The 24,826-nt window shown below is 43.1% G+C and overlaps 1 long non-coding RNA gene across 1 annotated transcript; it reads left to right on the top strand.

Moving 5' to 3' along the window:
• The first annotated feature begins 4,735 nt into the window (after positions 1–4,735).
• On the top strand, positions 4,736–8,306 carry LOC307055026. Its single transcript, XR_013810965.1, has 3 exons — positions 4,736–4,779; positions 7,740–7,799; positions 8,204–8,306. It is a non-coding gene; the product is annotated as an uncharacterized lncRNA (long non-coding RNA).
• Positions 8,307–24,826: the final 16,520 nt, after the last annotated feature.

Genomic DNA, 24,826 nt, shown 5'->3' with positions numbered 1-24,826 from the left:
ACCATATGTCACATATCTGGTATCTCCAAGGCATGAAGTATTCCACTGAAGCACGTTTTCAAAATAACTGAAGGTTATCATGTCAGGGGTAAAATTAACATTTTTTAATTAGAATCTTTATAAAACATGATCACTCTCTTACCTTCATTTTGTGTTAGAATATTATGGAAAGAATATAAGAACAACTTTCAGGTACATTTTTTCCCTTTGTTTTAAACAAAAACAAGTTTACAGAAAAGTTGGAAATACTGTACAGAGGACTTGTTTCCCCTGAACCATCTGAGAGTAAATTGCTCACATAATGCTTCATCAATCCTCTTGATACTTGTTATGGGCTGAATCGTGTCCTCCCAAAATTCATATATTTTTAAATTTTTTAATTTATTTTTTTGAATTTTATTTTATTTATTTTTTATGCAGCAGGTTCTTATTAGTTATCCATTTTATACATATTAGTGTATACATGTCAATCCCAATCTCCCAATTCATCACACCACTGCCGCCGCCCCCCCCTCAACAAAATTCATATGTTGAAATCCTAATTCCTGGGACTTCAGAATGTGAGTGAATTTGGAGATAGAGTCCTTAAGGAGGCAATTAAGTTAAAATGAGGTCCAATGTGACTGGTGTCCTCACAGGAAGAGGAAATTTGGACACAGACACGGTACATAGGGAAGATGATGTGAAGACACAGGGAGAAAATGACCATGTACAAGCCAAGGAAAGAAGTCTGAAACAGATGCTTCCTTCATGGCCCTCAGAAGGAACTAACCTTGCTGATACCTTGATCTTGGACTTCCAGTCTCTATAACTGTGGTTTTGGTGTTCTAAAATATTTCTCTGCCACATTATGACCAATAAAGTTAGATAAACCCCATCACCTTGGTAGATTAATTTCATATGTGTTTAGTATTCTTTATGTGAGACAGCCTGGAGGATTAGAAATGACATGGGCTTTGGAGTTGGATGAACCTGGCTTGGAATCTTGATGTGACTCATGTCTACCTGTGTGACATTGTACATGTTGCTTAATCTCTCTGAGCCTCAGTTTTCAAATATGTAAAATGGGAATTAGAGGGCTTCCCTGGTGGCGCAGTGGTTGAGAGTCCGCCTGCCGATGCAGGGGACACGGGTTCGTGCCCCGGTGCGGGAGGATCCCACATGCCGCGGAGCGACTGGGCCCGTGAGCCATGGCCGCTGAGCCTGCGTGTCCGGAGCCTGTGCTCCGCAACGGGAGAGGCCACGGCAGTGAGAGGCCCGCGTACCACAAAAAAAAAAAAAAAAAAGGGAATTAGAGTGTACTCCATATATTAATAGAATTGCATAGCTGTTATCATTTTTATTTCTAGTTTAGAAAATAGGAGGCAGCTGGGTAGGACAGCAAGGAGGTCTCTTCCTTTCCCTCTGTTTCCTTCATTTCTTTCGTGCCCTGCTCTACTAGTTCACCTCTAACAGGAATTATCTTTTTTTTTTTTTTTTTTTTTTTTTTTTGCGGTACGCGGGCCTCTCACTGTTGTGGCCTCTCCCGTTGCAGAGCACAGGCTCCGGACGCACAGGCTCAGCGGCCATGGCCCACGGGCCCAGCCGCTCCGTGGCATGTGGGATCCTCCCGAACCGGGGCACGAACCCGCATCCCCTGCATCGGCAGGCAGACTCTCAACCACTGCGCCACCAGGGAAGCCCCAGGAACTATCTTTACTACCTCTTCTATCTTCCTTGTTAAGACTTCAATGTCATCCTCATTTCTATATGAGGATAGGATCTTTGGGGCTATGCTGTTACATCATGTTCTTTCATGAACATCAAGAAAATCATGGCGGGGCTTCCCTGGTGGCACAGTGGTGGAGAGTCCACCTGCCGATGCAGGGGACACGGGTTCGTGCCCCGGTCCGGGAAGATCCCACATGCCGTGGAGCGGCTGGGCCCGTGAGCCATGGCCGCTGAGCCTGTGCGTCTGGAGCCTGTGCTCCGCAACGGGAGAGGCCACAACAGTGAGAGGCCCGCGTACCGCAAAAAAAAAAAAGAAAGAAAGAAAGAAAATCATGGCGAAGGCTTTGATCTGGCTGAAATCTGTAAACTGGTGATTTCTCTCTTTCTAGCCCGTCTTCTTTTCTGAATCACTAGAATAATTTGAAACTCCCTATATGTGTCATTGGTACGGTGTTAAGTAGCATCTAGATTTCAATGACCGTTATTTGCCATGGTCAGGACTTTATGGAGGATTGAGCTGGTGAGGCACTTAGGCTCTCAGTGGTTCCTCCCTAGGAAGATTCAAGGACACAGCCCGATGAGTACATTGTTTGTTTCTGGCCAACTTCCCTTGTCAGGTGAACTAAAGGTCAACTCTTTAATAAGGTGGAACAACAGCGAGGTGAGCCCTGGCTGAGTCATAGGTTGGGAGTTGGAGCACCTTGAAGCTGGTGATGGTTGGGTCCAAGTAAATTTGATTTATTTCCTGCTGTTGCTGTTTTCAAAAGCATGAGGAGGACAGGGAGAGGAGATGAGAATCAAGAGGAGCAAAAGCAGGGGAGGAGAAAGGGAAAAAGCTAAGGAGGAAAGAGAGACAAGAAGGAAACAGAACTGTCTTGAGTGCTCTTTGTACACCAGGAACCATCTTACGCATCTCACACTATTATCTTGTTTGTTCCCTAAAACCATCCTGTAGAGCAGCTATGACTCATGTTTGTCCAATATTTGTTTTGTGCCACATGCCGTGCTGTAGGCATGGTGATGTCATGATGAATACTACATTCACATCTGCCTGAACATGAGGAGTTGACAGTCTAGTAGGGGGTTCTGATGTTGAGATAGTTTCCATTCAGGGGCCTTGGGTATGTATAAAGGACAATGAAGATTTTTTTTTTCTTTTTTTTTCCGGTACGCGGGCCTCTCACTGTTGTGGTCTCTCCTGTTGCAGAGCACAAGCTCCGGATGCGCAGGCTCAGTGGCCATGGCTCACGGGCCCAGCTGCTCCGTGGCATGTGGGATCTTCCCGGACCGGGGCACGAACCCGTGTCCCCTGCATCGACAGGCGGACTCTCAACCACTGCGCCGCCAGGGAAGCCCGAGATAACTATTCTTATATTGTATTTAAATTTTGGTGTACATCTAGGCCTATTAACAGGCTAAAATTTCTAGTTTGCAATGCTAGGTCAGAGTCTGAACATTTTAAGGCTTTTGATATTTACAAGGAAATCTCTCTCAAGAGAGCTAGTAGCCATTTATATGCTTACCAACATTCTAATCTGTTCCAACAATTAGATAGATGACCAATGCTGCCTCTGTCATTTTCGTTTGCCTTGGATTACTCTGAGTTTCTTAAATGTGTATTTATTTTTTGTTTTCTATTTTAGTGCTTTATTTCTTTTCCTTTACTTTCTGTCTTCTGTTATATGTAGAGTTGATCCACATTATTTGAGGATTCTGTATTTGTGAATTTACCCATTAACTGGAATTTATTTGTAACCTCAAAATCTACACACATGGCATTTTTGCGATCGTATACAGACACGTGCAAAGCGGTGGAGAATTTCAGTTGCTCGAAATACATGTTCCTTGCTGAGGTCAATCCAGGGAATGCTCTGCCTTCTTGGTTCAGCTCTGATTGTAACAAGACCATTTGTGTGGTCTATTAGTGCCATCAAGTTTTTGCATTTTTGTGCCTTTTGTTGGTGATTTCATCATTCAAATGGTCCCCAAGCCTATTACTGAAGCTCTTCTAAGCACAAGGAAGCTGTGATGTGTCTTTTGGAGAAAATATGTGCAGTAGATAAGCTTTGTTCAGGCATGAGCTATATATAGTGCTGTTGACTATAAGTTCAATGTTAGTGAATCAACAGTATATATTAAATACAGGTATACCTCATTTTATTATGCTTCACTTTATTGCACTTTGCAGATACCATGTTTTTTTTTACAAAGTGAAGGTTTGTGGCAACCTTGCACAGTGGAGCAGGTCTACTGGCGCCATTTTTCCAACAGCGTTTGTTCGCTTTGTGTCTCTATGTCACATTTTGGTAATTCTTGAAATATTTCAAACTTTTTCATTATAATTATAATTGTTATGAGGGTCTGTAATCAGTGATCTTTGGTGTTACTACTATAACTTGTTGAAGTATCTGAAAAGTGCAATAAAATGAAGCACAATAAAATGAGGTATGCCTGTATTTAATATATATTGTTGAAGGCTTGGATGATAGTTAGCATTTTTTTAGCAATAAAACATTTTTCAATCAAGGTGGGTACATGTTTTTTTAGAGATTATGCTATTGTACACTTAATAGACAACAGGAGAGTGTATCCATAACTTTTATATGCACTGAGAAACCAAAAAATTCATGTGACTTGCCTTATTGAGATAATTGCTTTATTATGGTGGTCTGGAATGGAACATACAATATCTCCTAGGTGTGCTTGTAAAGTGTCTTTAAACAGAAAACATATAAAATAAAGTTGTGTATTAATCAGTTGATGAAAATGTTGTGTCCAGAAGCTCAAAGGAACATAACCCTGTATTTCCCATAGGAGCAATGGCTCAGCATTTGGTAATTCAGTGCTCAGGGGGGCTTTATAGACTATAACTATTGTATATAATGAGAATTGACTGTACTATGTTTTCTGTGGTTTTCCTTCAGTGATTTAGAAGGTTTGCTTCAGCTCATCATCATCTTCACTCCCTTCTGAACATTGCTTCTCAGAATCCCTTGCCATCAGGCTTCCAGTTTAGGTTCTACCAGTGAGAAGTACCTGTGTGAGATTAAGACGGTGGAAGAGAAGAAGGTACGTCTTCCTCCTCCAGCAGGATAGACACATGGGCAGATGGTGGCATCCTGGTTTCTGTGTCACACGAGGGCTGCAGCAGCTTCATAGTGAGATCTCACATGGTGCCTGCTTTGGTGCTTCAGGGAGCTGAGTTGATTGAATGGCAACTTCCTGCAACTTCTGCATAGAATTTCCCAACACTCAGCCAGTTTTCCCTGACCTCTGTTTCCTTAGATCTTCCAACCATTCTGTAAGCACCCAGTTCCCTGTACTGCATTCCTCATTTGAGATACTAGTTTCTGTTTTCTTCACTGAAGCCTGACTAATACAGTATTGATACTAGACAAGGTGTGCCTTCTCTGTGAAGGAAGAAGGAAGCACAATTATTTTGATGACCAGAGTGCTGGCGCCAAGCAGAATCCACATGTGCTCTTCTCTTGAGCACACAGCTAAGCGATATTACTCACTTTCCTTGCATCTAGGTGGAGCCCTGTGAGAAGAACCCTTCCCTCCTCCCTCCCCACTGCCTGCACTGGAGCCATAAGCAAGAAATACATGTTACTCTGATATATCACTAAGATTGAGGGATTTTTTCTTTTTTTTTTGGCCCCAACATGTGGATCTTAGTTCCTCGGCCAGGGATTGAACCCAGGCCACGGCAGTGAAAGCACCAAGTCCCAACCACTGGACCACCAGGGAATTCCCAGATTGAAGGATTCTTTGTTTTAGCAGTTAGCCTACTCTAATACAAATGGTCTATTTTTTTTTTTTTAACTTTTTGGCTGTGTTGGGTCTTTGTTGCTGCACGGGGCCTTTCTCTAGTTGCGGTGAACAGGGGCTACTCTTTGTTGTGGTGCACGGGCTTCTCATTGCAGTGGCTTCTCTTGTTGTGGAGCATGGGCTCTATGCATGCAGGCTTCAGTAGTTGTGGCATGCAGGCTCAGTAGTTGTGGCTCGTAGGCTTAGTTGCTTCACGGCATGTGGGATCTTCCCAGACCAGGGCTCGAAGCTGTGTCCCCTGAATTGGCAGATGGATTCTTAACCACTGAGCCACTAGGGAAGTCCCCTACAAATGGTATTTTAATATAGTACTGGTGCCTACTTCCTATATATCTGAAAATGTCCTTCACTCATAATTCTATTATCACCAATGACAAGAATGAAACAGTACTTATTGATTCCCTCCTAAGTAAGATGAAAAACTCACCACGCTTTTACTTCCATCTACTTTCACTCCTACCTGTCTTTGTTGGTATAATCTGGAATTGCACTGAGGTTATAATTAATTATTTTTTTTGACATTTGCATTCTATCTTATAATCACATTTTCAATAATTATTAGGCTTTATTCAACACAGAACAGGTTTTAATGTTCACTAGCCGTCCTTTCACAGCACAAATTAACCCTGTTGAGTTCTTTATTCGCTGTGTGTCTTGGTTTCTGTAAAAAGCCTTTTGGTACCTGACTTAAGAAAGATCTATAGAGAAGATACGCTTTCTGAGTCCTTGAATAGCTGAGACAATGTGTCTTGGTTGTTTTTGATACAGGACTTGACTGAGTCCATAATCTTGATTAACTACCTTATTCCCTCAAAACTGTAATAGTTGGCACAGGTTCTTTCTCATTTAAGGTGGTTTTATGGGAAAAGTTTGAAGTAGATGGGCTTTCTTTGCTTTTAGGTTACATTTCCCTCTTCCTCAAATGCTTTATAAGTTCTTTATTCTGCCATCTTGATAGTTCCCAATTCTATCACATGTACCTATAGGTGGGTTTTTTGTCATTAACTTTGCTTGGTACTCAGTGAGCCCCTTTGAAATGTTGATACTTTTGCCAGATACACTGCTAAGTGCTCTGTAGGTATGACATTATGACAACCCTAGGACGAGATAGCTATTACCCCTCCCAATTTGCAGATGATGAAACTGAGGTTCAAGGGCTCATAAGAGGTCCAACAACAGAACTGAGATAGGAACTTAGGTCTACTTCACTCCAGGATCTGAGGTTTTAGTCACTATACCATACAATTTCTTTCAAAGGAAAAAAACCTCTTTTATTGTATAATATCTAGCATTCTGCTTTTGTTGCCGCAGTTCCTGATTCTTTTTCAGAGATAGGACATAATAATCGCCCATATAGTGGGTCTCTCTTGTTTAGTTTTTATATCTGCTAGTTTTCATTTTGTCATCCTTTTCTTTTATGTTATCATAGAGCTTAGCAAAATGATTCTTATTTTAAGATTGAGATACAATCAACATGTTACAGGTGTACAACATAATGATTCTATATTTATATATATTGTGAAATGATCGCCATAATAAATGTAGTTAACATCCATCACCAGAGTTACAAATTTTCTGCTTTTTTTTTTTAACTTTTAAGACCTACTCTCTTAGGCAAACATTATTTATATTTGAATTATGTTTTCTTCCCTTTTTGCCTGCTCTTTCCTGATTCTAATGCAGATTTAATCTTTTAAATTGAATATTTAACTTTTCGTTTTTCCCTCCCCATCAATTTCCTTTTCTATTTCTCTGCCTTTTTTTAGCCAGATCCACTGACATCTCAATTCCTCTTCACTTTTGCTAAAATCTTGTTTTACAGTCTGTTTTCTAGCATTTTCTCCTGTCTCTGTATTATATAGTGCTCCAGAGTCTGCCCTTCCTCTGCATCTCGGAGTACCGTGCTCTCCATCTTTTATGTCTCAGGATATTTTCATAGATACCGTGGAGCTTGTAGTTTCTTCAATGGCCCATTAAAGGTGGGAGGTCTGCCCAGTGCCCTTAGTTTCCCGTAAACAATCAGAATGGACGCTATTAGAATACTCCTCTCAAATCTCGTGGTAGGATCCTGTCAACATAAATTTACATTACTGGTTTAGCAGTACCTTAGTCTGAGGGGGAAATAAAGACAGTTGATATAGAGGTTGGTGCGGGACATGAAGGGAAGATTTCATTTTGTGCCATTTCTTTTGTCACAGGGTCATCCTTTGGGCCTGGCTCTCCGTCTAGACCAGCCTCAATACCTGCAGTTTTACTTGGTAAGTTTGTGATGCTGCTCTCTTGGAAGGAGAACGTGAGCCATTGGCGTGGATAATGGGGGTGGCTGGACAGACCATTTGTGGTAGGTGGTAGCTGATCTCCTATTTCACATTGTTGCCTGGAGAACTGGGGCTATGCCTTCCTCATACAGAAGAATAGCACTGGGACCCAGACAGCTGGTCCTAAGCATAACAGAATCCCACTCCCTCCAGCAATGGCTCAGCCAGGACGGGCCCACACAGCTTCAGAACAGTCAGTGTAATGGCTCTGCAGCCACTCCCATGCCAGCAAACAACAGGATGATACTATGACCTCTAAGATTTGGAGCTCATGCCAGATGGTGTATGATGGCTCCACTCCTGGGACTCCCATTTCTAGTGTGTCACCCCTCCTCCCTCTACAGGACCCAGCCCCAGCCAGTCATAGGATGCTGTTGAGCTATCAGATGAAGTTAATTGAAGCTGGAGAAGGACAACTTCCTACCCTGCCTGCTTTGTGTCTTTATAATACAACATGGTTATCTGTGAGGAATGCAGACATTCCCCAGCCTAGAATGGAATTCACATCTCTCTCTCTCTCTTCCTGTTTCATTCCTTCTGTCACCTACATTCCTGACCTGCCGAATGCTTATTGGACTTAACCACTCTTTATTAGCATTGCAAATGGCAGTCATGTTGATGGTGAAGAAGGAGGCACTGGTACCCTTGCCCTCAAATGTCAGAACCCTTGGCCTGATGTTGGCATCTTCAGCATGGACAGCAACAGTAGCCCAGGATGTCTTTTGTTTGCCCTTTTATTTTATTTATTTATTTTTTATCGTATAGTTTCTTTTTCTTTGAATTTTTGAATTTTATTTTATTTATTTTTTGTATACAGCAGGTTCTTGTTAGTTATCCATTTTATACATATCAGTGTATATATGTCAATCCCAATCTCCCTTTTAGATCCACTCTCTACCCCGCGCTATGGCCGGGGATGGGGAGGCAGTTGACCCATGTGGTCTCCTTCAGTGGCGTGCTGGAGCCTCAAAAGCTGATTATGTGCATCTGTTCCTAGCTCCATGTTTGGTGACCATGGCAGGAGTTTTTACACCATGGAAATCATCAAACACTACCAATAAGCGCGCGCACACACACACACACACACACAGAGTTCAGAGCTTGTTGTTAAATGTTTATTGACCAGCACACCACTGTGACTATATCAGAATACGGATAGACTCCCTTGCCCTTTGGCTTCTGGTTGGGTTTGGCAATTGGGAGGCCCCTGCAGGGGATTGAAGGATGAGAAGAGAGCGTGGTCAGAGTATCCTTTCTCCTGGCTCCATCCCTCACAGTTTCCCACAGATTGGCTGCATCCCTTTACAAAGGTGATAGCTGCTGTCAGGCACCCACTCCATGCATGTACCTTCTCTAGAATCCAGATATTTCTTCTCCTTCCCTCTTCAGGTCTCTGAGTGGTACTGGCTCCAGGTAATGGATCATCTCTCTCTGACTTCCGTATACCAAGAGTGCCCTCATTATACTCTGCTCTAATAACCCATTGGAGTGTGGGTCACTTGTTCCTCCTGTGACCCTGACTAACAGGGAACCTAAATCACATTGCTGTGCAGAACTGCTTACTTGTTTCCTGGATGCATCCCTGGGTCTCCATTTAGATAGCAGTTTCCAGGAGCAGTGGTTTTCAAACTCTTCAGAGCCTTGCTTGGGATGTTTTCTTCAAATGAAATCTTCCCTCAGAACTCAACATACATACCCTCCTTGACTTACAACATGGTTACATCCTGATAAACACATGGTAAGTTGAAAATATAGTAGGTCAAAAGTGCATTTAATACACCTAACTTACTAGACATCCTAGCTTAGCCCAGCCTACCTTAAACATGCTCAGAACACTTACCTTAGCCTACAGTTTGGCAGAATCACCTAACACAAAGCCTATTTTATAATAAAGCATTGACTATCTCATGTAATTTATTGAATACTGCACTGAAAGTGAAAAATAGGATGGTTGTAAGTGTATCAGTTGTTTACCCTCATGTTCGCATGGCTGACTAAAAGCTGTGGCTCGCTGGCTGCCCAGCATCACAGAAAAGTATGGTGCCACGTATATACAATGGAATATTACTCAGCCATAAAAAGAAATGAAACTGAGTTATTTGTAGTGAGGTGGATGGACCTAGAGATTGTCATACAGAGTGAAGTAAGTCAGAAAGAGAAAAACAAATACTGTATGCTAACACATATATATGGAATCTAAAAAAAAAAAAAGGTTCTGAAGAACCTAGGGGCAGGACAGGAATAAAGACGCAGATGTAGAGAATGAACTTGAGGATATGGGGAGGGGGAAGGTTAAGCTGGGACGAAGTGAGAGAGTGGCATGTGCATATATACACTACCAAATGTAAAATAGGTAGCTAGTGGGAAGCAGCCACATAGCACAGGAACATCAGCTCGGTGCTTTCTCTCCACCTAGAGGGGTGGGATAGGCAATGTGGGAGGGAGACCCAAGAGGGAGGGGATATGGGGATATGTGTATACATATAGCTGATTCACTTTGTTATACAGCAGAAGCTAACACACCATTTTAAAGCAATTATACTCCAATAAAGATGTTTAAAAAAAAAAAGAAAGAGGGCTTCCCTGGTGGCGCAGTGGTTGAGAATCTGCCTGCTAATGCAGGGGACACGGGTTCGAGCCCTGGTCTGGGAGGATCCCACATGCAGTGGAGCAACTGGGCCCATGAGCCACAATTACTGAGCCTGCGCATCCAGAACCTGTGCTCCGCAACAAGAGAGGCTGCGATAGTGAGAGGCCCGCGCACCGCAATGAAGAGTGGCCCCTGCTTGCCACAACTAGAGAAAGCCCTCGCACAGAAACAAAGACCCAACGCAGCCATAAATAAATAAATAAATAAATAAATAAATTTTAAAAAAAGAAAGAAAGAAAAGAAAATTATGGTGCCACACATCCCTAGCCCAGGAAGAGCTCAAAATTCAAAATCTTAAGTATGGTTCTTACTGAGTGCGTATTGCTTTTGCGCCATCGTAAGGGCGAAAAATCGTTAAATCGGGGACTGTCTATAGACATTAGATAAGTAAAGATTCCTGTCTTAAGTGGGGTAAAGGGCTACCTGCTCACCATCCTCCACCGTCATCTCCCACGGCCACCATGGATATGCATACCCTTCACAGGAACCTGCGAGGACCCAAGAAGCACAATTTAAATACCACATTCCTAGAAGAGAGAGAGCATAGCTTGTATTTCCTGGGCACCTAGAGAGATGTGGGTAAACCGCAGGCTTATTTTCAAGCTACCATCTATAGAGCACTTACTGCATGCCGGACCTGTTCTAAGTGTTTTACATTGGTTAGTTCACTTAATCTTCACAGCAACCCTGGAGAATTAAGTGTCTTTATTACCCACCTTGTGCCAACAAGAGGACTAAAGCAGTGTGCTTAAATCAGGATCACACCGCTAGTATAGCTAGAGAATTTAGTTCCAGAGCTTGTGGGCTTATGCACTCTGTATGTTCCCCTAAATCTCCTTTTGAGTGGTAAGTGAGGAGCATTGGAATCCAGGAAGTTAGAAAAAACTCACAGCCTCAGAATCCAGCCTGAGGAGCCCTCAGCGCCCCGGTGATTTCCTGGATGACTCCACCCAACTTCCACGTCTGACAGCTCAGTTATAGACAGTCCCTGACGTAGAAGGAGGAAAGTGCTACTCTTTGGCTATTTTATCCCTCAGCTGGCAACACATTATGTGTTGAAGTAACCAATGAAATGATGCAAAGGCAGTTTTTCCTAAAGCTTTTAAAATTCTGATTGGTAGCGTTAATTGCTACAACCTTGGCTCTGGATATCTCCCCACTGTTCTTTCACCCTAGTCCAGATGCAGGAAGAAAGCACTGAGCTTCCCAGGCTGCTGCAGGCTTGAGGGCTGGTCTTCCCAAGAACAGTGCAGATGTGAGGACTTTGAACCACACACTCAGGGGCAGAACCATCAATATCTGGAATGTTTTGTTTCTGAAATTTTGATAGCACCTCCAATCAGAAATGTAAAAAAAAAAAAAAAAAGTAATAAAAGCCAAGCAGGAAATAAATTCCCTTGCAGTTCAGTGGTTAGGGCTCTGCCCTTCCACTGCGGGGGCCACAGGTTCCACCCCTGGTCGGGGAACTCAGATCCCACATGCTGCGTGGCTTGGCAAAAAATAAAAAAATTTAAAAACAAAAGCCAAGCAAACCCCGCACAACTTGTGGGTTGTATAGAAGTCTCAAATTTCGGATCTGCCATACATCTGGTAGTGATGTCAAATATTGTTTTTAAAAACACTTTATCCAGGGGCTTCCCTGGTGGCACAGTGGTTGAGAGTCCGCCTGACGATGCAGGACACACGAGTTCGAGCCCTGGTCTGGGAAGATCCCACATGCCGCGGAGCAGCTGGCCCCGTGAGCGACAATTACTGAGCCTGCGCGTCTGGAGCCTGTGCTCCGCAACAAGAGAGGCCACGATAATGAGAGGCCCGTGCACCGCGATGAGGAGTGGCCCCCACTTGCCACAACTAGAGAAAGCCCTCACACAGAAACGAGGACCCAACACAGCCATAAATAAATAAATAAAATTAAAAAAAAACCACTTTATCCATTTCTCAATTAGGAGTCCTCAAAGATGTCAAGAGACCAAGAATATTTGAACAGTATAAAAGCCTAGTTCCTTCACCTATTTCTTCTTTCCTTGGGTAGAAAAATAAACTATTATTTGAATTATTGGGAGAAGCCGATAGGGAAGGCTTGGCTTTTATTAAAGAGCAGAAGTGAATTATTAATTCACATGAGGGTTGAAAGTACAGTCTCTGTCATACCCTAAATATTTGGAACTCTAGAGCCCAGCCTGCACATTTTCTGGGAGCACGACTGGCTTCACAATTTCTGGGGCTTGGTGCCAGATGAAAATGGAAGGGCCCTTGCTCAAAATTATTTAGAACTTTAAGACGGCCCCACCAGAGCTTCAGACGAAGTGCAGGGTTGGTCTGGGCAAGGAGCCCTTTGTGGACGTCCCTGGAGCTGGCCCTGCCTGTGTGCAGTGACCCATACTGAGTCCTGGGAGGATGGGAAAGGTAAGCCTCCTTCTCTACCAATGGAGGCCCAGGAAAGAAGCAATCGTGGGCTCCAACTCACACTCAAGAAGGCTGGAGTCACACCACTGCTCCCAATCACCCCTTCTTTCAAGCTTGTGTTGGAATAAGAATCCCATCCAAGGGCTTCCCTGGTGGTGCAGTGGTTAGGCATCTGCTTGCCAATGCAGGGGACACGGGTTTGAGCCCTGGTCCGGGAAGATCCCACACACTGTGGAGCAACTAAGCCTGTGCACCACAACTACTGAGGCTGCGCTCTAGAACCCGCGAGCCACAACTACTGAGCCCACATGCCACAACTACTGAAGCCAGGGAGCCTAGAGCCCGTGCTCCACAACAAGAGAGGCCACCACAATGAGAAGCCTGCGCACCACAACGAAGAGTAGCCCCTGCTCGCCGCAGCTAGAGAAAGCCCACACGCAGCAATGAAGACCCAACGCAGCCAAAAATAAAATAAATAAATTTATATTAAAAAAGAATCCTGGGGCTTCCCTGGTGGCGCAGTGGTTGAGAGTCCGCCTGCCGATGCAGGGGACATGGGTTCGTGCCCCGGTCCGGGAAGATCCCACATGCCGCGGAGCGGCTAGGCCCATGAGCCATGGCCGCTGAGCCTACGCATCCGGAGCCTGTGCTCCACAGCGGGAGAGGCCACAACAGTGAGAGGCCCGCGTACCGCAAAAAAAAAAAAAAAAAAGAATCCCATCCAAGACAAAGACAAATACCATATGATATCACTTATATGTGGAATATAAAATATGACACAAATGAACCTATCTATGAAACAAACAGAATCAGAGACATAGAGAATAGACTGGTGGTGGCCAAGGGGGAGAGGCGTGAGAGAGGGTAGGAATGGGAGTTTGGGGTTAGCAGATGCAAACTGGAATATATAGGATGGATAAACAACAAGGTCCTACTGTATAGCACTGGGAACTATATTTAATATCCTGTGATAAACCATAATGCAAAAGAATATGAAAAACAATGTATATACATGTATAAATGAGTCATTTTGCTGTACAGCAGTAATTAACATAATATTGTAATTCAACTATACTTCAATAAAAAATAAATTAAAATAAGAAAGAATCCCATCCCCTACCCATTCAACCAGTATTTGTGTCACTATTGGATGAGTCCCACTTTCTGGAATAAAGAGGAGAGAATCAGTTCATGTTACACGTACATTACTTTTTAAAAAAATACGCTTTATTTTTATTTTATTTTTTTATTTTATTTTTTTTTTGTGGTATGCGGGCCTCTCACTGTTGTGGCCTCTCCCGTTGCGGAGCACAGGCTCCGGACGCGCAGGCTCAGCAGCCATGGCTCACGGGCCCAGCCGCTCCGCGGCATGTGGGATCTTCCCGGACCGGGGCACGAACCCGTGTCCCCTGCAACGGCAGGCGGACTCTCAACCACTGCGCCACCAGGGAAGCCCTATGCCACCTTTTTATACTCATACCCTCCACACCGTCCCTAACCTTTGGCAGCCAATCTCTTTTCTATCCCGACGATTTGTTTCATTTTGAGAATGTTATAGCCAGGGAATCATACAGTAGAACAGACAGATTTTTATCTCACACTTTAATTATAATAATCAAGCCAGTGTCCTGGCTTGGGGAGCATGTCCAGTTGTTGTCAAGGCTGCTTCTGATTCATGGTGACAATGAACCTGTGCTATCAGCACAACAGGAGTCTGCTGGTCACATCCCACGGCCTATGGCTGTGGCCATGCACATGGTTCACCTAACTGACTGTGCCTTGTTCTTTAATGTAAACCCAAAAACCCAAACAGGTTAAGACCAAGTCCTATTACCCTTTAGAACTTGTCTGCCAATTTAGTCAGTTAAAAAAAAGAGTCTTGTTGGGTCTGATGGTGGCAGGCATGAAACTTCGAGCAAGTTCTCAGGGCTGCAGACTGACCAAGGTTCTCTCCTTGATCAAACGCCAGCCAGGCTCCTCTGAGCCCTCCACCTTGGCCTATAAAGATATGAACAAACACTAACTCAGTTTCTAACAGCTCCAAGCTGCATCCCTAGGATGACCCTAGACCTGCCTTAAAGTGCCTGCCTGAGAACACTCAAGGCTGCTAAAGGAATTTACTGTTTCTTCCAGATGCCACCTGAAGACAGTGCCCTGTCTCCCAGCCTCTGTGGGAAGGAGGAGTCCCAGTTAGCAACCCAGATGGGTTTCACAGGGACCAACCCCACTCCTGCTTTTAGTGTTGGGTTGGCCAAATAGTTCGTTCGGATTTTCACCTTATCTTACAGAAAAACCCAACAAACTTTTTGGCCAACCCAATAATTTTTCACATCCCTGACTCTACTGAACCCCCTCTCATCCCCTCCCTATCCCCTCACTGTCCCATTAAAATGCCCAGCTCACCTCTATATGAATCGAAGCTGAGTTCAGTTCCCGCTGCACTTTTTTTCCCCACTACGATAGTATATTACTGATTAAAATCTTTTCTGACCACTTCGGGCCAGCTTTGTTCATCTTGACACTATAGTATTGCTTTACCCACTTCTTTTCAAGCACTACCTCCTTAAAAAAAATCAGTGACTGCAGCAAAGTGAGTTACACAGATCGTGGTTACCTCTCAGTGACCCGAAACACTGTGAAAATTGTCAGCGTGGAAGAGTTGTGTCTAAAACCTACTTAAATCCTCTGGAAAGACTTTATGAGAAAATATTCAATCAGAAAAAAACTGGTGTGATTTCAGAAGACAGGAACCCTCTCCCCCAAATAATTCAGCCATAATTTTGGAGAGTCAGGGGGCTATTTTGAAAATGGGGTCAGCTATATTAGTCGTCACTCCTGGGAGATGCTGTATCTTGGGAGGTAAGAAGGGTGAAGAATTTAACTAAGATTAGGGCTAAACAATTCCAGAGAGAACAGACGTGACCTGGACCCTTTTCTGCTTTAGGTGACAGCAGTGGTTCTAAAACACGGCATCAGGCTTGTATTGGGGGTAGGGTTAGAAACCCTTGGTTTCCTTGGATTTTGATTCTGTAAGTCTGGGGGTCCTGACTGTGTGTCTATAAGTAGGTCTGATAGCAATCTCTCCTCCTTCTGAGATTATCTATTTGGGGAAAAAGTTTGAGGCCTCACCACAGCCGCTTCTTGGGTGGCTCTCGGCTAAACTGTGGGAAGCTTCACTCTGCTTCTGGTCACTGTCCCTCACCTTCTGGCTGGCTGTGGAGGATGGCCATGGGCAGGATGCTTTTGGCTACCAGACGTCTAAATCCCCTGTGTTTTTACTCTGAGGAAATAGAGGTTTGCCCCCAGAACACAAATAACTCTGCCTTGAATATTAGACATCACTGTGTCTTTTTTGGCCCACTATTACGGGTTGAATTGTGGTCCCCACCAAAAGATATTCTTGAGTCCTAACCCCTTTCGAATGTGACTTTATATAGTCTTTACAGAGGTAATCATTTAAAATAAGGTCTCATCAGGGTGGGCCCTAATCTGATATGACTGGTATCCTTAAGAGGAAATTTGGACACAGGCAGGCATACAGGGAGAATGCCATGTGAACATGATGATGGACATCTACAAGCCAAGGAGAGGGGCCTGGAACAGATTCTCCCTCATAGCCTTCAGAAGGAACCAACCCTCCCAACACCTTGGTCTTGGACTTCTAGTCTCCAGAAGAGTGAGAAATAAATTTCTGTTGTTTAAGCCATGCAGCGTGTGGCCTGTGTTATGGCAGCCCTAGCAGAACACATCCACTTACCCCCGGGAATTTCCTCCTTTGGCCAGCTTTGTCCTCAGGCTCCACTCTCCACTCCTGTCATCTCACCTTTCTCTTTTCCCTCCTCCTCCCTTCTCTTGTATTCTTTCCCCTGTGCCTCCAATTCCAGCTTATTGCTTATGCAAAACAATGGCCTTTTTCTTTGCCCCGTCTTCTAACCTCAGCTCTCAGAGGCTGTCCCCTTCTCATCCTTTGTATTCAACATGCTCTCCTGAACAGAAAGGTTCCCTTCCCTAAGAGGAACTTCGGTGGCAGTTGTCAAGATAGTGGCTTTTCTACCTGCTACAAATCATTGCTTTTAAAGCTCTCTAGGTGATTCTGATGTACAATCAGGGTTGAAAAGCATTGGTCCAGAATGAATTGTGTCACCATTGCCGGGAGAACCCTGAGCTTATACGACATCCAGAACCTGTCATGTGAGTGAAAATTCATGTGATCAACCCACATTTGTCAGCTGAAGTTTGTTTTCCTGTAATCCTTTTGTAGGAGACATACCAGCAGCAACAATATAAAATCTTCATTTGATACTGCCTTGACAACTGTTACAGATAGAATTGTGCCCCTCCCCCCATTTATAAGTTGAAGCCTTGACCCCCAATGTGACTGTGTTTAGAGATGGGGCCTTTATTTTTATAAATTTATTTATTTTTGGCTGTGTTGGGTCTTTGTTGCTGCACGTGGGCTTTCTCTAGTTGTGGTGAGCAGGGGCTACTCTTTGTTGAGCTGCACGGGCCTCTCATTGCGGTGGCTTCTCTTGTTGCAGAGCATGGGCTCTAGGCATGCGGGCTTCAGTAGCTGTGGCGCACGGGCTTAGTTGCTCCGTGGCATGTAGGATCTTCCCAGACCAGGGCTTGAACCCGCGTCCCCTGCATTGGCAGGCGGATTCTTAACCACTGTGCCACCAGCGAAGTCCCAATGGGACATTTAAATATGTGATTAAGTTAAAATGAAGTCATTAGGGTGGGCCCTAATCCAATAGGACTGGTGCTTTTATAAGAAGAGGAGGTTGAGACAGGCATAAGTGCACACAGAGGGAAGACCATGTGAGGACACAGGGAGAAGGTAGCCATCTGCAAGCCAAGGAGAGAGGACTCAGGAAAGACCAACCCTGCTCACATCTTAGACTTCCAGCCTCCAGAATCGTGAGAAAAGAAATGTGTGTTCTTTAAGCCATCCAGACTGGGGAATTTTGTTATGGCAGCCTGAGCAAATTAATACAACAGCTGAGTTCAAAGTGTTCTGCTAGGGTATAATATAATTTTTTTTAAAGACTAAAAATGTTTACAAAAGATTTTAACTTAGCAAAGGTAATAGGAATAATATTTTGAAATATTAAACTGACATGTTTTTCATACCCCTGTAAATCATGTCTCCCCACGGCCTTCCACCATGGATGTTAAGCTGTAAACTGCAGGACAGGTGAGGGTGGGTAGTGCCTGGAATAAAAAGGCCATTGATGAACTTTGACTTTCAAAAGCTGACTTTGTTGATTCCATATTGAAATTATAGTTTTGAAAGCCAGGCTTTATGGAGAGAGAAAATGTTTATTTTCTGAATTTTAAAAGCTCTCTTTATGTTTGGGGGGTTAGAGCTGGCATTTTGACACATACGCCTTAGGTAGAGAACTCAGGTTATTTCATAAGGGAGATGCTGACCAGACAGGAAGTCAGGAGAGAAAATAATCAGACACTTGTGTCCTGGCTTCTTCCCCTGAAGGGGGACCATGTTCTACATGTCCAGGTGGCTTGGGAAATCTCAGAGCAGTGGCTTTGTTCCTCACTTTCCAGGTACAGATGGGGGAAATGTCAAGTCCCAGAGAACTGCTACCTCTCACATGATGCTATCCACATGGTGAGTCAGAAAGGGCTGAATGAAAGGTCTAGACAGAGAGGACAGAGAAAGGTCCACCCTGCATGGGTTTCTAGGCTCCTGTGTGGTAGAGAAGGGTCTAGATGGTCCTGTGTGCTCCTCCTAGAGGAGGATGTAGAAGGTAGCTGAGTTGACAGCCATAGACAATATGTAATGCATGAGCATGGCTGGGTTCCAATAAAATGTTATTTAGAGACATCAAAATCTGAAGTTTTTTCAAAATCTAAATTTTATATAATTGGCACATGTCACAAAATATCCATCTTCTTTTAGTTTCTTTCTCCCAGTCATCTAAAAATATAAAAACTATTTTTAGCCTACAGGTTGTACAAAAACAGTCAGTGGGCTAGATTTGGCCTGTAGTTTGCCAATCCCTGGGTTAATAAATAATTGCAAATACTTAATATACAAACAAATGCACTTTACTCCATCCCTAAGTTTTCAAAAATAAGATGGTTGTTTTTTTGGGGTGGGAAGGGGATGCAAAAATCTGTTATCACTTTGGTCTAAGTCAGGGTATTTGATTAAAAGAAATAAATCAGATGTTGTTGGATTCATTTATTCTTTTTTCTTTAAAGTTGGTTTCTGCCAATAGTGATGTTAGAAAATGCTATTTTGATGAGGAAATAATGAGATCATTTGAGTTATCACTGACACATGATGTCCGTGAGAGCCATCTTTACCAGCTGCCAGGTCTGGAGGATGTGAAAAGAGGAAAATGGATTTGTTTCTTTAATGTTATTTAACCCCTTATGCTGCTGTTTGTAGCATGAACAGCACGTGTGCATGTGTGTGTGTGTGTGTGAGAGAGAGAGAAAGAGAGATGGGAGAGAGGGAGAGAAGAAGAGGTGCAGGGGAGGGTAGGGGAGTCTTTCCTTTCCTACAGGCACTGATCCAATCTTTGCTTTGCATCAGTTCCTCACTGCAATCTGCCGACCACCATTAGTTATTACTCATGCTTGGCCTGTAGACGCCTCCACCAGAAGTAACACCGGCTGCTGGGGTCAGTCATTAGAGACAAGGTTGACAGTAATATAGTTCCAGAGTTCCAAGATATTACAGAGACAACAACTGGGGCCCATCCACCTGCAACCACCAGGAAGGGAGAGGGGAACAGAGCAGATCAAGAAGGGAGAGGAAGGGCTTCCCTGGTGGCGCAGTGGTTGAGAGTCTGCCTGCCGATGCAGGGGACACGGGTTCGTGCCCCGGTCCGGGAGGATCCCACATGCCGCGGAGTGGCTGGGCCCGTGAGCCATGGCCGCTGAGCCTGCGCGTCCGGAGCCTGTGCTCCGCAACGGGAGAGGCCACAACAGTGAGAGGCCCGCATACCACAAAAAAAAAAATAAATAAAAAAAGAAGGGAGAGGAAAATGACACTGGCTAGCAGCGCCGACCCAGTTCTTACTTCCCGCTGAAATACAGTCATCCCTTGATATCTAAAACTCACTCTTTCCTGAAAATGTGTTGAATGACAATTTTTTAAAGAGTGGTAGCCTTATTTTTTTAAGTGGGAAACATAATAATGCTTCCCTGGTCACCTAAAACCTCAACTACTTTTTTTCTGAAAAGACAAAGAACCACAAAAAAACCCACCATGATACTCTTAAGCATAAAAACCCACTAAGAATTTTTGAAAAAAAAATAAAGCATTTTAAAGCCTCAGTTACATAACAGTTAATGAATTCATTATTAGGTCTCTTTGTGGGACATATATTTACAATATCTCTGAGCCATAGCAGTTACAATTATGTGTTCCCTCTACACCCTGCAGTGGACATGTACAGCAACGTGGGTCTATAATGAAATAACAAGTCAACAGCATTGAAGTTTTTGTCTACACTGGACCCAGATTGTTAGTGCCCCCAGGTGCCCTGGGGACCCTAACATGGAAATCATGTAGGGCTTCATCCCTAGGACAGGGTGGGGAAGATGATAGCTCTCTATACCCTGTAACCCAGGCTCAGGATTACTGAGTGTGCTCACTGGTCCAGGCATGCCAATTTCTTGCAGTAGAGTTCAGATTTTTTTTCCAGTTTTCATACATGTAATGCATATATATGTAACCATAAACAACATGTAGCATTGTTTTCTGTGGTCTTACAATTTTTTTTTACATCTTTATTGGAGTATGATTGTTTTACAATGGTGTGCTAGTTTCTGCTTCATAACAAAGTGAATCAGTCACACACACACACATATGTTCCCATATCCCTTCCCCATCGCGTCTCCCTCCCTCCCACCCTCCCTGAGTTCAGATTTTGATAGTGGATTTTGGGTGACTATTTTTTCAAAAAGTAGCATATTTTCTGATTAGTGCAAGTTCAGATAAAGATATCTGTATCTACATAGACACAGAAAAAGACCAAAACTTACCAATCATCATCAGTTCATACTGACAATCAACCCAATATCTGAATTTGGGAGGAGGGTCTTCTAAGATCAGGGCCGAGGGAATCATGTTGAAAGTAAATTAATGAGCAGGCTGCTCAGCCTGCTGCCAGCTTGGAATAAGGGCATGTGCCTCTTTAGTCCTCATCCTGGATCAAAAACTCAAGACTCGAACCAACCAGTGAATGGTGAAGCCATCTCTCTAAGGCTGTTCCTGGAAGTAGCCTGTTCCTGCAGCATGAGGACCATTCCAATCCCTTGATCTTCACCGGGTATCACTACAGTTCAGAGCACATCCATACCGTGACTGCCACTCCCAGAGACGAACAGGAAAAGAGAGAGACAGACAGACAGAGACAGAGGAGACAGAGACAGAGAGATGATGCTGGGGAAGAACATGCTTTGCATCCTGGTGCATCCTAGAAAGAACAATCAATCAGTGCCCTCAAGGAAATACCATCGGCAAAGTCAGGGACAGGAAGTCCTGGAGGCAGGTCTCCAGGATTATATCCTTTCAGGTATTTCAATGGATAATTAAATCAAAGTAATAGGCAGTGGAGGGGGGTAAGGATTCCATTTAAGTCCAGCAAAGACAGAGTAGATGATGACTTCCAAGATAATAGAAATTGGGTCAGGAGCCATGTACGTCATGCTAATATCCAGCTGATGGTCTGAGAAATCATTGTTACATGAAATAATAGATTTCCTTACTGTGTAAGTTGAATTGACTCAGGATTTTTGGTTAATTGCCATCAACGATAGCTTAAGATCAGGAAGGTAATCAAAGCAACATGAAAACCTTCATTTGAAGCTGCAAAGGATAGAGCTGATACAGTGGATAAGCTAAATCAATGACATGAGAAAAAATCTGAAAAGTTCTAGAGAAACAGAAAGAAAAAGACAAGTGTGAGGGATTATTAAGATAATCAATATGGATGATAGAGTTTAGAGATCCAACCCACGGTTTACTAGGGCTCTTTAAGAAACAGAATACCTCAAACAGAAGCAATGATCAAGGATGAAATGGAGACAATCTTTTTTGAAAAAAGGCATTGTGTGTACATAGAAAAGAATCATCGTATTTCAAAGTGAGGCTCTGAAAACAGCATCTCACTTCCTGGAAAAATTTAGAATGACAAGGATAAAGAAAAATATCTTCTACATTAATTTGGGCTTCAAAACTGGTGTCCTAAAAGGGAACAAAACCAGACTGTCCACAGACTTTTCTTTTGCAAAAGTGAATGTCACAAAAAAACATAAAATATCAGCAACTCTAGCATTCTTTTGAGAACTTTTTATGTAGTAAACTTTGTTTGTGTGAGAAATTAACACAAAAACATTCTTTGCTATGTAGAGCTCACAAAATATATCCATGCATTCTTCTTGAGAAAAATTGCTTCATATTGCCAACTTAAAGATAAACCAAAATTAAGAACTCAAGCATGGGTAAGTCATCCTAAAACAAACAAACAAAACCCCCCAAAAACACCAGGTGAAGAAACTTCTTGGTTTGAGCTCAGACTCAGGAATCTACATGGACTGCATGCTTTCAGGGGAATCTGCAGCCTGAGAATAAAACTCAACATGTTAGGTCTTCACTCAGCTACTCCTCCTCTGCTTCAAAAATTCTTTCCCAGGGCTTCCCTGGTGGCACAGTGGTTGAGAGTCCGCCTGCCGATGCAGGCGACACGGGTTCGTGCCCCGGTCCGGGAAAATCCCACATGCCACAGAGCGGCTGGGCCCGTGAGCCATGGCCACTGAGCCTGCGCGTCCGGAGCCTGTGCTCTGCAGTGGGAGAGGCCACAGCAGTGAGGGGCCCGTGTACTGCAAAAAAAAAAAAAAATTCTTTCCCAGGGATTGAGGTCCTTGCTTCTTATCCTCCTACCCATGGTTAACTTGTTCGGCTTTGTTATTACTGCTATGACTACTGAATAACCAATACTGAAATATTCTAGCTAAGAAAGGCTTTATTTTACATATTTGGAACTCTGAGCTAAGATAATCAGGGGAAAAAAATACTTTATTTTTATCCTCTAGGGAGAGCTGCATAGACTAAGATAATAGACATTTTCATAGTTTTGGAACTCAAGTCAAGATTTCCTGCATCTAAAAAGCTTGTATTACAAGAGTTATTAATTTTTATTTTAATTAATTTGATTAATTTATTACAGTTAAAGACTTTGAAGACTTTATTTGTTTATTTATTTATTATTTTGGATTTTTTTTACAACTTCATTGGAGTATAATTGCTTCACAATGGTGTATTAGTTTCTGCTTTATAACAAAGCGAATCAGTTATACATATACATTTGTTCCCATATCCCTTCCCTCTTGCATCTCCCTCCCACCCACCCTCCCTATCCCACCCCTCCAGGCGGTCACAAAGCACCGAGCTGATCTCCCTGTGCTATGCGGCTGCTTCCCACTAGCTATCTACCTTACGTTTGGTAGTGTATATATGTCCATGCCTCTCTCTCGCTTTGTCACAGCTTACCCTTCCCCCTCCCCATATCCTCAAGTCCATTCTCTAGTAGGTCTGTGTCTTTATTCCTGTTTTACCCCTAGGTTCCTCATGACATTTTTTCCCTTAAATTCCATATATATGTGTTAGCATATGGTATTTGTCCTTCTCTTTCTGACTTACTTCACTCTGAATGACAGACTCTAGGTCTATCCACCTCATTACAAATAGCTCAATTTCGTTTCTTTTTATGGCTGAGTAATATTCCGTTGTATATATGGGCCACATCTTCTTTATCCATTCATCTGTCGATGGACACTTAGATTGTTTCCATCTCCGGGCTATTGTAAATAGAGCTGCAATGAACAATTTGGTACATGACTCTTTTTGAATTATGGTTTTCTCAGGGTATATGCCCAGTAGAGGGATTGCTGGGTCATATGGTAGTTCTATTTGTAGTTTTTTAAGGAACCTCCATACTGTTCTCCATAGTGGCTGTACCAATTCACATTCCCACCAGCAGTGCAAGAGTGTTCCCTTTTCTCCACACCCTCTCCAGCATTTATTGTTTCTAGATTTTTTGATGATGGCCATTCTGACTGGTGTGAGATGATATCTCATTGTAGTTTTGACTTGCATTTCTCTAATGATTAATGATGTTGAGCATTCTTTCATGTGTTTGTTGGCAGTCTGTATATCTTCTTTGGAGAAATGTCTATTTAGGTCTTCTGCCCATTTTTGGATTGGGTTGTTTGTTTTTTTGATATTGAGCTGCATGAGCTGCTTATAAATTTTGGAGATTAATCCTTTGTCAGTTGCTTCATTTGCAAATATTTTCTCCCATTCGGAGGGTTGTCTTTTGGTCTTCTTTATGGTTTCCTTTGCTGCGCAAAAGATTTTAAGTTTCATTAGGTCCCATTTGTTTCTTTTTGTTTTTATTTCCATTTCTCTAGGAGGTGGGTCCAAAAGGATCTTGCTGTGATTTATGTCATAGAGTGTTCTGCCCATGTTTTCCTCTAAGAATTTGATAGTGTCTGGCCTTACATTTAGGTCTTTAATCCATTTTGAGCTTATTTTTGTGTATAGTGTTAGGGAGTGATCTAATCTCATACTTTTACATGTACCTGTCCAGTTTTCCCAGCACCACTTATTGAAGAGGCTGTCCTTTCTCCACTGTACATTCCTTCCTCCTTTATCAAAGATAAGGTGACCATATGTGCGTGGGTTTATCTCTGGGCTTTCTATCCTGTTCCATTGATCTACCTGTTTCTGTGCCAGTACCATACTGTCTTGATTACTGTAGCTTTGTAGTATAGTCTGAAGTCAGGGAGCCTGATTCCTCCAGCTCCGTTTTTCATTCTCAAGATTGCTTTGGCTATTCAGGGTCTTTTGTGTTTACATACAAATTGTGAAATTTTT

This window comes from Hyperoodon ampullatus, assembly GCF_949752795.1.
Source record: "Hyperoodon ampullatus genome assembly, chromosome: 6".
Taxonomy (NCBI): domain Eukaryota; kingdom Metazoa; phylum Chordata; class Mammalia; order Artiodactyla; family Ziphiidae; genus Hyperoodon; species Hyperoodon ampullatus.
This window is presented reverse-complemented; position numbering and strand designations above follow the sequence as displayed.